Raw genomic sequence first — 18,553 nt, 5'->3', positions numbered from 1 at the left:
CTATTTACATGTCTAAAGTCACGTTTTCCAGTACAGCCTCGATCTTACTCTATGTATTCCCACAATAAAAATAAATGAAAAAGAAGTTGTTCACTTGATTCTCACTCAAGGCCAGGAATTAGATCAGCAAAAAGATATAAAGTTATGTTTTAGGTGTTTTCGACTAAACAGTCAGGTCGAACTAATTTCTGGAAAGTATCAAATTCCAAATGACATTACTTAACATGTAATGAAATAAAATATGTAAAGATATTTAAACTTACAAACAATTAAATTAAATCAAATATAAATTAAATCAAATATACATAACAATGTAATCTTCAATAGGAAATATATTATGAAAAACAATATCAACAAACTAGTATTTCTTATGTATTCAATTTTTTTCATCAAATAAAATTGTCCCATAGTGTATAGAGTGTCCGCCTCGGATGCAGGAGGTACAAAGGCTTATTTTTAAAATAATGGACTATCATTTGCCTCGCTTGGCGCTCAGCGTTAAGAGGTTAGTGTTAGGATTGGTCGACCTGGTATCAGGATAATGTGACTGTGTGGGACATGATGCTACATGTCGAAGGCATGATGCCCCACTGCTAGACATCACTTGAAACTGTCACACTGCATACATCGTAGGGATATGACTGAACAATTATTGTTAAAGCTACGTTGAAAACCCAAATCACACACGCACTCTCTCTCTCTCTCTCTCTCTCTCTCTCTCTCTCTCTCTCTCTCTCCGTGTGGGTTTGAGTCTCAACCAATGTGGTTATGTGAGTAGCTTCGCGTGAATCAGTGGTCCTTACCAGATTTTCCCTGTACCTTCTTCCAACAGTTACTCTTACCATCAATCAGTAGCCTAGCATGCGATGACAAATGGCGTTAAACCTCAAAACAACATTACCACATAAGTAAGAGTGTTGATTACTGACATTAGGAGGATACAGAGGTAATAGTGTTCAGTAAGGATATTAGGAGGACATAGAAGTACGGAATGTGCAGCATATATAGCAGCATGATATAAAGGTAAAATTCTTCAGTACTGACATTAGGAGCATATAGTGGCATGAGCGTACAATGCTGACATTGGGAGGATATGAGGTATGAGTCTTCAGTAGTGACAATGGGAGGATATAGTGGCATGAGCGTACAATGCTGACATTGGGAGGATATAGAGTCATGAGTCTTCAGTAGTGACATTGGGAGGATATAGTGGCATGCGCGTACAATGCTGACATTGGGAGGATATAGACATATGAGTCTTCAGTAGTGACATTGGGAGGATATAGTGGCATGAGCGTACAATGCTGACATTGGGAGGATATAGAGGCTTGAGGCTTCAGTAGTGACATTGGGAGGATATAGCGACATGAGTGTACAATGCTAACATTGGGGGGATATCGAGGTATGAGTCTTCAGTAGTGACGATGGGAGGATATAGCTAGATGAGTACTGATATTAGGGAACATAAAAGTCAGGAGTGTTCAGTACTGACATTAGGAGGACATAGAAGTCAGGAGTGTTTAGTACTGACATTAGGAGGACATAGAAGTCAGGAGTTTTCAGTACTGACATTACAAGGACATAAAAGGAATTTTCAGTACTGATATTAGAGAACATATAAGTCAGGAGTGTTCAGTACCGACATTAGGAGGACATAGAAGGAATGTTTAGAACATATAACATAGAACACAGGAGTGTTCAGTACTGACATTAGGAGGACATAGAACGAATGCTCAGTACTAACATTAGGAGGACATAGAAGGAGTGCTCAGTGCTGACATTAGGAGGACATAGAAGGAGTGCTCAGTGCTGACATTAGGAGAACATAGAAGGAATGTTCAGTACTGACATTAGGGAACCTAGAAGTCACAAATCTTCAGTATTGACATTAGGAGGACACATAAGTCAAGATGACATTAAAGGACTGTTTAGTACATATAACATAGAAGTCAGGAGTGTTCAGTACCGACATTAGAAGAACATAGAAGTCAATGTGTTCAGTACTGACATTAGGAGGAAATAGACGGAATGTTCATTACTCATATTAGAGAACATAGAAGTCAGGAGTTTTCATTACTTACATTCGGATGACATATAAATCAGGAATGTTCATTACTGACATTAGGAGGACATAGAAGTCAGGAGTAATCATACTGATATTAGGAGGACATAGAAGTCAGGAGTGTTCAGTAATGACATTAAGAGGACATAGAAGTCAGGTGTTTTCAGTACCGACATTAGGAGGACACAGAAGTCAGGAATGTTCAGTACTGACATTAGGACTAAATAGAAGTCAGGAGTGTTCATTACCGACATTAGGAGGACATAGAAGTCAGGAGTGTTCAGTACCGACATTGGAGAACATAGAAATCAGGGGTCTTCAGTACTGACATTAGGAGGACATAGAAGTCATTAATATTTAGTACTGACATTAGGAGGACATAGAAGTCAGGAGTGTTCAGTACTGACATTAGGATGACATAGAATGAGTGCTCAGTACCGACATAACAGGACATAGAATAAATGTTTAGTGCATATAACATAGAAGTCAGGAGTGTTCAGCACTGACATTAGGAGGACATACACTGAGTGCTCAGTGCTGACATTAGGAGTTCATAGAAGTCAGGAGTGTTCAGTACTGATATTAGGAGGGCATTGAATAAGGGCTCATTGCTGACATTAGGAGGACATATAAGTCAGGAGTGTTCAGTTCTGTCATTAGGAGGACATGTAAGTCAGGAGTGTTCAGTACTGACATTAGGAGGACATAGAATGAATGTTCAGTACCGACATTAGGAGGACATACAAAAAGTGTTCACTAGTGATGTTAGACAGATTCACTGCTGAGCTTGGGAGAATATAGAAGCAAGGAATGTGCAGTCAGTTACAATGTTAATTTTTTTTGGTACCCGTTACGATTGGCTTAGCTGATTTATCTTTGAGTTTCAATGAAATGAGCAGAATATAATTGAAAGAAACTGCCGACTGCATTAGATAATTGAGATTCGGAGAGACAGCATACCACTACAATAACGTTACTTATGGAGAGCAGCAATAAACCTAAAATAAAAATGTGATTGATTTTTCATGAGTATTGCAACGTTCATTTTCTTTTGCTGCTGAGGAGGAGTACTAAGTATTTTTATTATTGTCTCCGACTTAGTTTGCATCAAGGATTTTAAAAATATGTGAATATGAAAGATCTTGTGCGACATATATATATATATATATATATATATATATATATATATATATATATATATATATATTTGTTTTTAGAATTATGAATGAACTATGTCTCTCTGCCATATCCCTAACTTTCCCTATGGTCATATAAATGTTTCGATAGTGATATAATTATTTCGATAACGCTATTTTCTGGTGGGTATGATTCAAATCATACGAAAACTTCTCCCAGGAAAATTTGGGGCTGAAGCAAAACTTAAAATGTGTCTTTGAAAGAAAACGACACACACGTGATGAAACTTGATCTGTATAGCTTCAGCCGGGCATATGTAACTGAAAGACAACACTTGCTAATTGTCATGTTGATTCAATGTAGGAATGAAGGAATATTTTAAACATAAAATGTCTCAAAAGCAGAGATAAAATTATGAATGATATTATTTAGCCACATAAAGCATATCCAGTTCTATATGTCAATATCAGCGACAATCGAAGACATACTAAATAAATAAATAAATAAATAAATAAACAAATAAATTAAATAAATAAATAAATAAAGATATAAATAAATAAACAAATATGCAAATAAATAAATGAAATAAAAAGACAATAGATTCATAAATACCTATAATATCAATAGAAGGATCCCTTTTTCATATGACTACATTCTTTTAGTAGCTTTACAATATGCTCTTTTTGGTTATTACTGTGAAGATTTCCTGAAGTATTGCTTGAGTGTTTATGGAATACTACTGTATTGTGCCGGTAGAGACCAAGTAAAGTGTACGGGGAAATAATGAAATAGTTCATGTTCTCCTACCTCCATCTCCTTATAGGACTAGATTCAGAGAACAGATATCTAATAGGACGTCTTCATATTATGATAATAAACAAATCTCATTCAAGCAAAAGCAAAACAATTATAAACTTTCCTTTCGTACGCAAACTCTGTTTTCGGTACTACACTAAAAATATATGCATGTTACAGCAGAAGGAAAGAGTGAATAGGCATGGAGAATTTTATATTGTCTTTGCCTGCATCAATTCAAAAATATCCAGTTGATTGCAAATTTATCAACAGCTTACTCAACATCTTTATAATGTGCCTTCTACCAGGCGTCCCTAAACAACAAGGTGTCACATTACAAGATGTCCCCATGTCATATTATTTCATATTTAAAAATGAAACTTCGTTTAACGTTTTACATATATTACACACACTGGCAAAATCCATCACTGCCATTCAAAATTAAACAAACATGGAGGCACATTTCACGAAAATACTGACTCATTCTTTTAAACAGACAATGTCAGATATTGTGTTAGTTAAATATTACCAGCCTATTTCATTAATTACAATGTATCGATCCCTCACTGACGTATATTAAGTTCGTGACGTGGGTGATATCATTGATTCTTTCACTGTTACAAGAACGCCCTGGTGGACATATTTTCGACTTGCATGGTGGTGACAGCATGCCATTCAAATCTGTAAAAAAAACGTTTGCTTCATCTAATGAAATTTTATGTCATTCTGCTCTATTCAAACAAAAGAGGGACAACTCCGTGTAGTCTGTCATTGAAAAATTTGGCTGACAAACACTATTATTGACTTTTGGAAAATGTGTCACTAATCGCACCAAGCTGATGCTATGCACGCTTTTATCATAATGAAAACAGGATGTAATTGCTATGATTCTGTTCTTCAATCAATTGACTTATTGGAAATAGTGAAAAATAACCAGTAAAAGAGATGAAGTCAAAGTAATGTAACGTGTCGCGGTGGTGAGACTTTTTTTTACACATTCGTAGCTGGTTACTCCAGGATTTAAATGGCTGACTACTGGAACATGTATAATATGTCCAATTAAAATAAATCTACCAGCTTATTGGAAGCTCTCCAACCTGGAGCGTCACTAACATGTTTAACAAATTTCCATTTACTTTCCACCTCTGAACAAGAAAGCGTTTCGTATAATCAGCAGTTAGGGCTATTTTTAAAACAGGCCTAAATGTGTTGAATCTCCGAAGCTACAACACAGCCTATATGTAGGATTACCTCTTATTCGCTACAGTTTTAACTTGGCGTCTGTTCGCTACTCTTTGTGTACTCACTCACATTCAAACCTATGGGCATGTATCACCATCTTCATCGCTTATCTTATCCATGCAAATACGACCTCAGTAGTATAACCTGCCACAATTAACACAGAGATACCGAGCTCCTGCCAAATCCAATCAGTCATAACTCCATCAAGAAAATAGTGAAAGTAGTCACAGAGACATAGAAGGACGAAAGAGATAACCTTCCTCCGGTAACCCACAAGTATTTGATAATAATCTACCTCTAGATTAGATTATGTCTTCATGTTTCATTCTCTAAAGTCAACGTTTGAAATGAATACAATTCCTGCATGATCCGCTTAAATTTGCAAATGTTCAAATTCAATTGACAGAGTTAGCTTAACTTACGATTTGTCTATGCAATGTCAATGTCGTAAAATGATTGACTATAGAATATATTACTCTTATCGATAATAGTTTCAACCCCTTACTTGTAATATGCATAGTATAAACCTAATGATATCTATTTGACGGAACACAGTAAATCATAATACTGGAATATTTTGATCAATATATCATAAAAAGAATGGAATTGCATTTTATTCTGTAACAATGTTTATACTTAGGTCTGCTGTATAATGGAATTTTCTTCTTGTATCCTCGTCATTATTCACTGAATCAATCTTCTTGTTGGTAAAATATTCCTTAAATGGCGAGAGTTCTTTGGCTAGAAGTGGATTTTGTTGACGTGGTAGATTACACAAACCATTTTTGTGTTTTGTAAATGTAAATGCGTTATTTTATATCTATTATATTGAGCCGTTTCACTCATTCGTTATGAAGATGTAGCAAAAAATGAGAAATTAGCGAAAGCTAAAGAAACTTCATTATTCTCTATATATTAAGGTTGTGGACTTTTAACGAAGTAACGCGTCACGGACTGCTCAAAAGTTGAAAACTATTACACTCGATGAATATGAGACAAAAACTACTTTGTCATATATCATCAGGGATTAACTTGAATATATATCATTGTTAAGGTCATTTCCTTCTTCCAACAGCTTCTTGGATATTTAACGTATATTAGTGTATTGTATTCACGAATTATTCGAATAAAATATTTCCTCGACATTTCCATCTCTCAGATACTTCCGTTTGTATAATATTGAAACATCCATTTTTGCTTGGCTGACTTCGAAAATTTCTTCTGTAAAATTAGATAGTATCTGTTTCAAAATAAACTTATCCTTATCATCCATAACAGCTTGTGCAGTATTGCCACATATTTTCTTGTCTCACTTTGTGCCCAGATGTTAGGATCCTATTAATCTTCTCCTCAAATTAATCTTGTTTATCAGAGAACGCGGGAAAGTACTGGATGTTATAATTCCTGGTGTGTTAATCTTTGGCCTTTATCTCAGGCTTTTCAGCAAAAACCCAGCTGCCCCTTCTTCTCTGTCTTCTTTTGGACGGTCGTATGTGCGTTTTTTTAACACCTAGCAATCCACGGGGCAGGACTCGTCGCTTTCTCAAGCAGTTTCACGAGGGCGGGACTCGTCGCTTTCTCTGGCAGCCCTCGAGGACATGACACGTCGCTTTCTCGTGGATAATAGGGAGAGTTTTGATGCTTCCGGTTTTCTTGTTTCAAATCATGATACCACCATATAATAATGATACCTTACATAAAATATTTTAATGTAATTCATCTTCAATGCGTTACACATGCAAAGAGCTTTAATTATTTAAACTTTGGATATTCTTTATCACACGTACATTAGATGCACGTACTGTGGTTTTCTTGTAATGCCCAGTACATGTCTGTAAAACACTTATAATTTTGTCTATATAATAGCGTGAATAAGTTACTTTACCACTAATCAAAGACACTAACAGATATACAAAACGAAAATGGTAGCAATTTCCAGGAAACATCTTAATTTGTATTCGTAGTCATCCCAAGAGAAAGTTTAATGTGTATTATCTCCCTTTCAAAAAATAATCTTTTTTCTCTCACTTTTACGGTACCATATCTATAATCCGTGTGTGAATTAAACGTTTCCGGATCACGAGTAAATTTACAGCAACTGAAAACTAAAGTGACCGGGAAAAGTTTTCCCATTATAAATGTCATGATTCATTTATCAGGCTCGGATAGTATGCAGTAAAATGATTGATGAATCCAGACAGCACATGTCAGATTCATATTTTATTATACTTTTGATACTACGGCAATACTAATGCTATTAATAAACTCTATTTTTATCGCCGAAAAGGTGGGCTGCTGGTCATAACTCAGTTTACTACATCTGTAAACTGAATAAACGTAACAAAGATACGGTATGCTAACGTACAGATGATCTCAGTCTAACAATAAATGCCTCGACTCTAGGGAGCAATCGTAAGAAACATATGTAAAGTGCTTTTGCTACCTTACGTACTTAGTTATAGCTTAATAATATGAGTTAATTCGTAAAACCCTCTCAGGGACTAACGTGTATAAGCCATATTTCCACTTAGTGCATATAGCATATCTGCGTTCGTAGCAGATTATCAGATTATCATTGATTTTTTTAAAAAAATCTTCGGCATACAGTATGCGGGTAATTTAATCTGTAGCTGAATGGAACACTGACGTGGATGCAAATCAGCATACACCGCACGTCCATTACTAGCCCCATGGGAATGAAATCAGAAGTAAATCTGAACAATTGTTGATTAAGTCATATAAATTCGGTCCTCATTCAAGAAAATGGCTGAGATCAGTAATATGTTTTTGCCGTATTGTGTTTTGAGATGGTTTGAAAGGAAGACGTGTGTAAAAGCGAATAGTTGAAACGTGCTTCATTCAGTCGTAAATTTATTTCCAAATTCAAAATAATGAAATAATAATGTAAAAAACCATGTCCAACCGACATATTCAAAAAAAGCAAATGATTTATAAAATACCAAATGTCAATATCAATAAAATATAGTATGCCACTTCTCATGCATTATTATCATAAATGTTAACCGAGTTACACATGTATATCATGACACGACTTTAGAGCGACTTTAAAACCTTACGTCTTTAGAGATCGAAATAACTTATGGAAAGTGTCTTGTGCAGAGAAAATTGCTCCTTCTCGTTTCGGAAGGCGAACTTGCCCGACAATCCTTCAGTTCACTAATGCAGAGCTAATATAATACAGAATAATTTTTGGACACCATATATAAATAATAATACTTATTAGGCATATTATGATAATGACGTACACGAGCGCATTCAATAGTGATTAGGGGTTTCAAAGAAATCCTTGTGACGTACATGAGTGCATTCAATAGTTAATAGGGGTTTCACAAGAACCATTATGGCGAATACACGAAATGCATTCAATAGTGAATAGGGGTTTCACAGGAATCATTATGGCGAATACATAAAATGCATTCAATAGTGAATAGGGGTTTCGCAGGAATCAGTATGGCGAATACATAAAATGCATTCAATAGTGAATAGGGGTTTCGCAGGAATCATTATGGCGAATACACAAAATGCATTCAATAGTGAATAGGGGTTTCACAGGAATCTTTATGGCGAATACACAAAATGCATTCAATTGTGAATAGGGGTTTCACAGGAATCTTTATGGCGAATACACAAAATGCATTCAATAGTGAATAGGGGTTTCGCAGGAACCAGTATGGCGAATACACAAAATGCATTCAATAGTGAATAGGGGTTTCACAGGAATCATTATGGCGAATACACAAAATGCATTCAATAGTGATAAGGGGTTTCACATGAATCGTTATGGCGAATACACAAAATGCTCTCAATAGTGAATAGGGGTTTCACAGGAACCATTATGGCGAATACACAAAACGCATGCATTATGTGCTACAGCTGGATAGAAATCTACTCTTAGGGCTTGCATAATAAGAACACTATATATGCATATGATAAAACAAGCCATTTCGAAATACACATTATCATCGACGGAAGTTTTAAATTTTTCTATCTGATATAAATTAAATATTGGATTATAATGACAAAGTCTGACATGCTATGAAGATTGATTACCATAATTCTACTCTCCTAATAGCATGTCAAACAAGTTACTGATTTTGATTGATTAAATGGTCATGATTTCTACTAAATGTGCCCGAGCTTACATGGGAAAGATATTCTTTTAAATATAAATATTCCGTTGAAGAGCATAATATAGGAATATACTGAAGAATATCTTTCTTGTAATGCCAATTATGCATCTTGTTTCCAGTAAAATATATGCGTTGTCATTGTAACTTATTATATATTAATGTTTGTGTGTGTGCCATATTTAACCACAACTATACCCGAGAGAGAGAGAGAGAGAGAGTGTGTCAAATTCTCCGCATGAATACATTGGAGGTCATATTTTTAAATATTAGTTTATGCTTGCATGAAACATTGTAATATAATAATATATCTATTTGTTTTCTTACGTCAATGAAAAAAGTGTAGTAGTGTGTGTGTGTGTGTGTGTGTGTGTGTGTATGTGCGTGTGTGTGTGTAACTAGGACTTTTAACGTAGCTTTGACGATTTTTCAGTCATATCACTACAGTATCTGCAGTGTGACAGTTTATAGTGATGTCTAGCACTTGGGCATCATGCCGCAAACATGTAGTATGATGTCCCACCCAGTCACATTATCATGACACCAGGCCAACCAGTCCTAACACTAACCCCTAAATGCTGAGTGCCTAGCGAGGCAGCTGTTAGTACCATTTTTGTAAGTCTTTGGTATGACTCGGCCGGGATTCAAACCCACGACCTCGCGTTTCCAAGGCGGACGCTCTAACCACTAGGCTACCGGAGTGATCCATTGTATTCAGGCTGGCAGCAAGTTGTATTAAAATCAAACATGAAAAGTTAATATCATATTTTTACGGCGGCTTTCTAGTGAATTACAGTTACTTTTCTACAGAGATATTCTGATAATTATTTGGAAGCTAATAAACTATTATGATGACGTAAACTGATGGGGATGGTGTCTGCTGGTCAGAATGTGATGACCTACCTTAATGTATTGTGCGTGAGGCAGTCTGAGTATGATTATGACAATTTGCCGAACAGTATTTCTGTTTACAGCTTTAGGGGGTACATTAACTAGTTTCCTGTTGTTTTTGTGTGTGCAATTTATGTATCGTGGAATACATTTCTAACAAGTTTATCCCATAAATGTTTTAGCTATGGTGAATTTTGGTTCATATATGTATCATTTGCCTCAAACGGAATCTAAAACATAATAACTTTTCGCAACTGTTAATTGACAATTATTAAAGCAGCGTGTTATATTGACTATCCAAATATCAGCTCAAAACATACAATCTTTGTTTCGCTTCCAAATACCCCCGCCACACACACACACACACACACACACACACATCACTTTACCTGACGTTTCCATTAGTTCTTTTCAAATAGGTGGACGAAACTAATTTTCTGTACATATCCTGAGGTACATAAGAGTTATGAATTAACCAATGAATCAATAAAGCCACGAAGGAACAAATTCTGTATTGTTTATACTGTTCATAAACAATGATGGGGCCATACACTATGCAGATTTTAAAGTGGAATCGTGAAAAATTGTATGCATATAGGTTTGTCATCTCATATGCAAATAATTGCTTTCTAAGAGAGACTCGTTGACCAATCCATCAAAGATATATAAAAATTATGTTGAGTGAAAATAGAACATGTCACCTTGAATAAAATTACAATGCTGCTTGAAGAAAGAATACCATATATTGCAAACTGAAGTGAACAATATTTACATAAACTTAAACGATGCCTTGTAATAAGGCAATAATAATAATAATAATAATGAGGACTTGTATAGCGTCTAATCTTTAGAAGCTCTAAGCGCTTTACAACATTAGACAACATATATAAGATAAAAACTTATATAATGATATGATTACAAACACAAACACCATGAAATTAGAAAGCATAGAAAAAAACATGCTGAGAATATTTAAGGTAGGAAACATTATTAGGTCTTTAAGTTTGTACTTGCAGTCGAAATAAGTGAGTTTTGAGAGCACTCTTGAATGTGATCACTGTGTCTTTGTGTCTAAGTTCAGTGGGCAATTCATTCCACGTTGCTGGGCCCTGGTATGCAAAAAGAACGCTGTCCATATGACTTTGTTTTCATAGTGGGAATAATGAGTATACGATTGTCAGAAGAGGAGCATAAGTATCTTGCTGGTGTGTATACATGGGTGAGGTCGGATAGGTATGTTGGACTAGAGTCCGTCAGAGAAAAGTAGCACAGAGAACAAATTTTGTGTTTGATTCTGGATCGAATGGATAGCCAGTGTAGGGTACAGAGCAGCGGGGAGGTATGATCTGATCGTGGTACTCTAAGTATGATCCGAGCAGCTGTGTTTTGAACTTTCTGAAGTTTTTGGAATAGATATTGAGATGAACCAGACAGAACTGAGTTACAATAGTCCAGTCTTGAAAGTACTAATGAACACACAAGTGTTTTAGTGGCATCAACTGAAAGATATTTGCAAATGGAGCTGATGCGTCTCAGCTCAAGATATGCAGCCTTGCATATGTTCATGACATGTTGGTACAATGTGAGAGTACTGTCCAGAGTAACACCTAGGTTTCATACTGATTGTGTGAATTTAATTGTTTGAGGTAAAGGATGTGAATGAGAAAGTCTTTGTGTTGTAATCAGAATGGCCTCAGTTTTATCTTCATTCATCTGCAGCTTGTTACATGTCATCCATGATTTCACATCAGAAATGCACCTCTCTACACCTTGGATGGTAGTATCAACTTCAGTTGGGTGGCTAGATTTGTATATTTGGGTGTCATCAGTGTACAATTTTTGAGACACTGGATGATGATCTATGACAGTTGAGAGCGGCTGAGTGTATATAATGAACAGAACGGGTCCAATAACAGACCCCTGTGGAACACCACAACACAGATCAACTGGGCTGGAGTGTATTCCATTTGCAGACACAATTTGTGTCCTGTTGACCAAGTAGGACTTGAACCATAGTAAGGCTGTATCATGAATGCCAAATACATGCTGGAGACGGTGAAATAATATATCATGGTCTATTGTGTCAAATGCTGCAGACAAATCAAGGAGGGCGAGGACTGTAATCTTTCCGCTATCCAAAGCAGAGAGAATGTCATACTTTTAGAAGAGTAGTTTCAGTACTGTGGCAAGGGCGATATGCAGATTGTACATTGCTAAAAAGACTGTTTGAATTCAGATGAGATACAAGCTGGGATAGAACAACCTTTTCTAAGATTTTTTATATGAATGGGAGATTAGAAACTGGGCGGTAGTTCTTTAAATCGTTATGGTCTAGTGTTGGTTTCTTCAGCAGAGGCTTTACAATGGCAGCTTTGAAAAATGATGGGAATTACCCTGATGAGAGAGAGAGAGAGAGGTATTAATAACATCAGTTAGTTAAGGCAATACTGGATCTAAACATACAAGCAGCAGTGATGTTGGAATTGGATCAAGCTCACATGACTTTGGTGCACTCTTCATCACGATTGTACGTACGAAATCTATAGAGACAGGTTCTAATGCTGCTAATGGTTGCCGCTCAAATTCTGTATCCCAACTGTATGGTGACGACGAATCAGTTGAAATTGTGGTGTCAAGCTTATCTCTAATGGTTTGTTCTTTAATACAATTTTACGTACTGGTTATCCCCTTGCTTAAAAAAAAAAAACAATTTGAAAGTGCATTTTCGACGTAGATCGTCGTGCAGGCGGTCTTTGTTAATGAAGAACCTTCCACCTTCAATGACGCAATTTTCTTCAAAGATAATTCCAGTACAGATACGTTGTGTATACGTATTAGCTTCAGTTTTGAGATAAAAGATTGCACTGCACGCATCAGTCAAAGTGTACAAACGGAACTGATCCGGGAATATTAAACAAAGCCCAAATTTCACCGATAGAATTTTTAAAGTTAAGTTAGTTTTAAGCATTTGATTAACCAATTTCGAGTCAAAATTCAATTTCAATCAGTTTACTAGATACTATAATTAGGATTTAAAGTATAGACTTGAAATACAGTTGGCTAAATACAGTCATGACATAACGTGTGCGAAAATGCGTGTATTGCTCATAACTTCTTTATATCGAAGCATTCTGTAATAATTTTACCAATGATTAAAGACAGTTTGTCAAAGTTAAAAACCGTTGACAACTTCAATCAAATGATCGTGCTTAAGTGTCCAAACCTGAAGGCATGGCTGAGGTACTTTACCACGTTTTATGTATATATTTCAATCTCATAGATAACAAAGTTATCAAATTGCAACAGTCTCATTCAGAGTCATTTTACAATATCTTTTTTTTATTGCTTTAAAACCTCACAACTTGAAGGTAATTGAACCAAATATCAAGCCAGGCTTTCTTGTGCCGAATGAAGACATTTTAATTATAAGTTTGAAACAAATGTCAAGTCTGAGTTTCTTGTCCGTAAAGAAGAGCGGTGAAGACATTTCAGATGAATTATTGGAGTAACTATCAAGTCAGCGTTTCTGGACCTTGCTGAAGACCGCTAAAGACATTACAAATGAAATATTGGAGTAACTATCAAGTCAGTGTCTGGAATCACGTCACAATTAATACTTCCAGTTCAGTACCCACGAATGTAGTTCTAGTCTATTATTAGAACATTTTTTGGTGGTGATAGAAGAGTTTTATTTATGCAATTTTGGAAGGGATTTAAAGGTAACTGTTTATTCTAAATAACATGAGCTTAGGGTGTTGTTGTTCTGTGTGTATTTCGGCGACAGTGCACAGTGGGTAATAAGGCCTTGGTGATGATCCGGAAGTGAAATCTGTGTTCTGTTTACATACTGCTATGTTGACAGTCCAGCATCTCAAAAAAGAGCAGGTCAACCTTTGACAAGAACTTCAACGTGAAGTCATCTTTGAAGGTATTTTAGATTAACATACGATTTGCATTGATTGTCACACAGTGGAAAGGTCGGTACTAAGAAACAATTGCAGAGAACATATAGTAAAATTAATTGTTCTATGTCCTGTCAGGGCAGTATTCGAGTAAAGTTTAAATTAGTATAAAATATTTATTATTAATGATAGACACATGAAATTTTAATCTGTCATGTATATTGACTTTGAACATATAAGAATAAAATTAAAAGTGAAAAATTAATTATTATTTTAAAAATTTTAATAAAATTTTAAAAAATATAATTTTTTTAAAAAAATCCCCTAAAATGCACATATATAATATTTTTGGGAATCATATTAAATGTTATCAGCATGTATATTTTCCTACACCATATACAAGCTACAGTGTTGGATCTTTGTCACACTTTGTTAGAGAAAATATCTTTGTAAGTCAAAATGAGACCTTTATTTAAAATACACGAAGACAAAATTATAATTTGTATTGGCCATTCAGACTATTTATTAGGGGTCCAAGCAGTTAATTTATGTGTTTATGATGGGGTCACTTCCTGAGTAACACACATCTGCTTGTATAGCCTTCAGTAATTGTTTATAAGCATCGTTGATGTAGTGAGAGGACAGAGATGAAAACTTTATACTAGAACCTACTCAAGTTCTCTACTAAATCATTTTAAACTATCTGAGAATGAAATACAGGTCAAAGGGATAAAATATACTTTCCTTATATATATATATATATATATATATATATATATATATATATATATATATATATATATATATATATATATACCCTTGAATGTAAGAAAACAGCAAAATGATGTAAGTTGAACACAAAATGCATTCCATTTATTGTTCAGTTTGGTTAAGATATTGATTGGTGTACTGCGGCATTGTGGCCTATATGATGTTATGGGAATTCTAATGATCCATCTTGCTTTATGCATTATTAATTAGTAATAATATTTGTTAACTGACACCCTAAAGATTACATCAGAAATATTCAAACAGATTATTTGAATTTAACTTTGTACAACTGATCTTAACATGGTTGCATATCCCACATGAACAAATATCCATCCATTTTAGAATGTTTGGGATCAAAAGTTCACATTCAGTAGATCCTATAGGCTGACATTGTACCTGTAGTGAATCTGCAAGGCACATTTATGGCTATGTGCACTGAAAATATCCCAAAATGTTATTTTCATCATGAATATGCCTATGTATGGTAACATATTTCATTTTAGTACTTTGACAGAGTGCGGTATTGAAGCACCAGCTGATATCTGATTCCACTGAATGAATGAGCTTAATAATTGGTAAACATCACTCTAAAAAATACACTATAAATGTTCAAACAGATCATTTGAATTATGTTTGCACATTTAATCTTAACAAGTACATTGTATATCTCCCACATATGCAAATTTTCATCCTTGTTTACAAGTTTTGAGGATCAGAATTTCACATTTAGCTGATGATATAGGATTTATTGGTACCTATAGTTGATTTGTGTGACCACATTTGGCTGTATTCACTTGCAATATCCAAAATTGATATTTCCCTCATGAATAAGATTGCTTATAGTAACATATTCTAATTTAGTACATTGTCACTTGACTTTCCTGTATACTGGTATGTACTAATGTTTGCACCAATGATCAAACCTCACCGCCCCAACATTGCCTTAAACTTTATGATACAGAGTCTACCTGATTAGTTATTTAACCTGTAAATGGCTAAATATGCTTCTAGAAATCTCATAAATTTTTAGGATGAATTTATCACTTTAATACATGGCCATTGTTTCACATTTCTGAGTGTCACTCTGTCAAGTTTAATATTTTCCCCCATGCTTGCAACCTTAATGTTATTTTGAAATCACCATATCTAACACATTTTAACTTCATTTACATAGATCTTACTGTTTTCTAGAATTAAGTAAAACATATTGTATGTTTTCAGGTCTAGCCTGGTATCTGGAACAGAGAGTTGGATCAGCTTGGAAGCTCTCCAGTAGTCTGGTGGTGGTAGCAAGGTTTCATAAGGGCATGTGCAATGTACTGCCAAAAGTGACCAATATTAGTTCATATCACCACACTGATATATAGCACCTCAAAGACATGGCTTAGGTTTTCACGAGAGAGATCAGCACCATTTTTCAGTAAGGTAGAGCCTCACTAAAAACTAGTTTCCTATCCCATTGCCACCTTTTGTAGTTATCGACATTGAAATGGAATGCATTTTTGCTATAAAACATGGTAGTGGTCCCATCAGAACTTTAAATCTAAATGTGCTATTAGTTATGGAAACAACTGCCTAAGTACCTGACACAATAAATGTGGAATATAGCACCTGTCATTGTTTCTTTAGTGTGTACACCTATATGCATCTGGACAGGCATATTGCGGCTTGCTGTCAAAATCACTATGAGCTATGATGCTTCACTACCCCTGGGAAAAATTTTATCAGTTGTACAGACCCAAACTACCATTTGTTTTAAATTCCATTCATTAGTCAACTTTCTTCTATAAAATTTTTCAAACTGTGTTTTAAAACTTGTATGAAAATTTAAGTTTTCAATAAAATTTAGTTTTTAAAATTTAAATGTTTATTTAATCTGCCATTAAAATTTAAGTTATCAATATTTGTAAATTTCAAACATATTTTCAGACAGGGATTATCTTGTATCACAATTAACTTTTACTGCATTGAAAAATTCCTATAATTAAGGAAGATATAGCAAATTTAGTTTTGGTTTCTCAAGAGCACTTGGACCAGAACTTGCATCCTGTGGAACACCAGCACTGCATATTTTCTGACAGGTGTCACATGTTTTGTTTGCAAGGAAATTCAAAAAGATTTCATGTATAAAGTTGAAATAGGTATAGTATGCAAATATAAAAGTTTGACTAAAATTGGTGTAAAACATGGAGCCTGTCAGAAATCACGTCACAATTAATACTTGCAGTTCAGTACCGACGAATGTAGTTCTAGTCTATTTTTAGAACATTTTTTCCTCTCTCATTTTGGTGGTGATAGAAGAGTTTTATTTATGCATTTTTGGCAGGGATTTAAAGGTAACTGTTTATTCTTGATAATATGAGCTCAGGGTGTTGTTGTCTGTGTGTATTTCGGCGACAGTGCACAGTGAGTAATAAAGCCTTGGTGATGATCTGGAAGTGAAATCTGTGTTCTGTTTACATGTTGCTATGTTGACAGTCCACCATCTCAAACAAGAGTAGGTCAACCTTTGACGAGAACTTCACCGTGAAGTCATCTTTGAAAGTATTTTAGATTAACATATGATTTGCATTGATTGCCACACAGTGGAAAGGCTAGTACTGAGAAACAAATGTAGAGAACCGCTAAAGACATTTCAAATGAATTATTGGAGTAACTATCAAGTCAGCGTTTTTGGACCTTGATGAAGGCCGTTAAAGACATTTCAAATGAAATACTGGAGTAACTATCAAGTCAGTTTCTGGATCTTAATGAGGGCCGCTAAAGACATTTCAAATGAAAGTTTGAAACAAATATACAGCCAGAGTATCTTGTCCTTAATAAAGGACCAGCAGTACATTTCAATGAAAATGCGATTAAACACTTACCTGAAGGGTAGCTGTGACACGTTCTAACTACCTCTGCTTCTTATTTACCTGCCAGAAAGAAAGAAAAATTATTCATTAAAATCATGTTTTGAACTCTTTGTAAACGTTTCTTACCTCTGTTATACTATGAAGTACGTTTTAAATAGACATTTATTACATTAAACAAGGAATGTTGTGAAAATGTCTTTCCTTGATGATACTTCAATGTGTTCTCTTTTTCATTATCGAAACAAATTCGGGCCCATGATACTGAAAAAAGATAAAAATCAAAAAGAAAGAAATGTTTGATTTCGATGCAAGGTTTGAATCGTGCTACTTTGCTGTGGAATAAGAAACATAGTAAGTAAAGAAACAAGCATCAAACAAGCAATGAAGCAAACATCATGTTAGAAACAAGTTTAAAGTGATTGTAACATGAAAAGAAAATGACTTCTTGGACGGTGACAAAGGTATTAACTTATAGAAACCACTCGTGTGAGACAAGACATACAATAACAACAACGTGTTCACAAGATGAAATTTGTTTCATAAAATCTGCAGTCAACAGTTGCTAGCCAACAACAAGATTGGGTGGTTGCATAATATTTATGTCGGAAATATTGCAACAATACGCTTTTCTTTGTGGAAAATCGCACAAAACTTGAAGAAATACTGTTTGAAGATTGTCATTTCTTTAGAAGGCGTGTAAGCGACAAAATGTAGAAGAAATTAACGTTAACTAATGAAAGCGATTATTTG

The 18,553-nt window shown here is 34.9% G+C and overlaps 1 protein-coding gene across 1 annotated transcript in view; it reads right to left on the bottom strand.

Annotated features, from left to right (window-relative positions):
- The window catches only part of LOC149795523 (dopamine receptor 2-like), a 172,648-nt gene extending 154,783 nt beyond the window's left edge, over window positions 1-17,865 (bottom strand). The window contains exon 1 of the mRNA XM_089965329.1: window positions 17,816-17,865. The gene's annotated coding sequence lies outside the window, so the exon portion shown is untranslated. The remainder of the gene's footprint in view (window positions 1-17,815) is intronic.
- Window positions 17,866-18,553: the final 688 nt, after the last annotated feature.

This window comes from Sinohyriopsis cumingii, chromosome 7 (assembly GCF_028554795.1).
Source record: "Sinohyriopsis cumingii isolate HCF-2022 chromosome 7, ASM2855479v2, whole genome shotgun sequence".
NCBI lineage: Eukaryota > Metazoa > Mollusca > Bivalvia > Unionida > Unionidae > Sinohyriopsis > Sinohyriopsis cumingii.
Note: the sequence above shows the minus strand (reverse complement) of the source record. Positions and strands in the feature narration are given on the sequence as shown.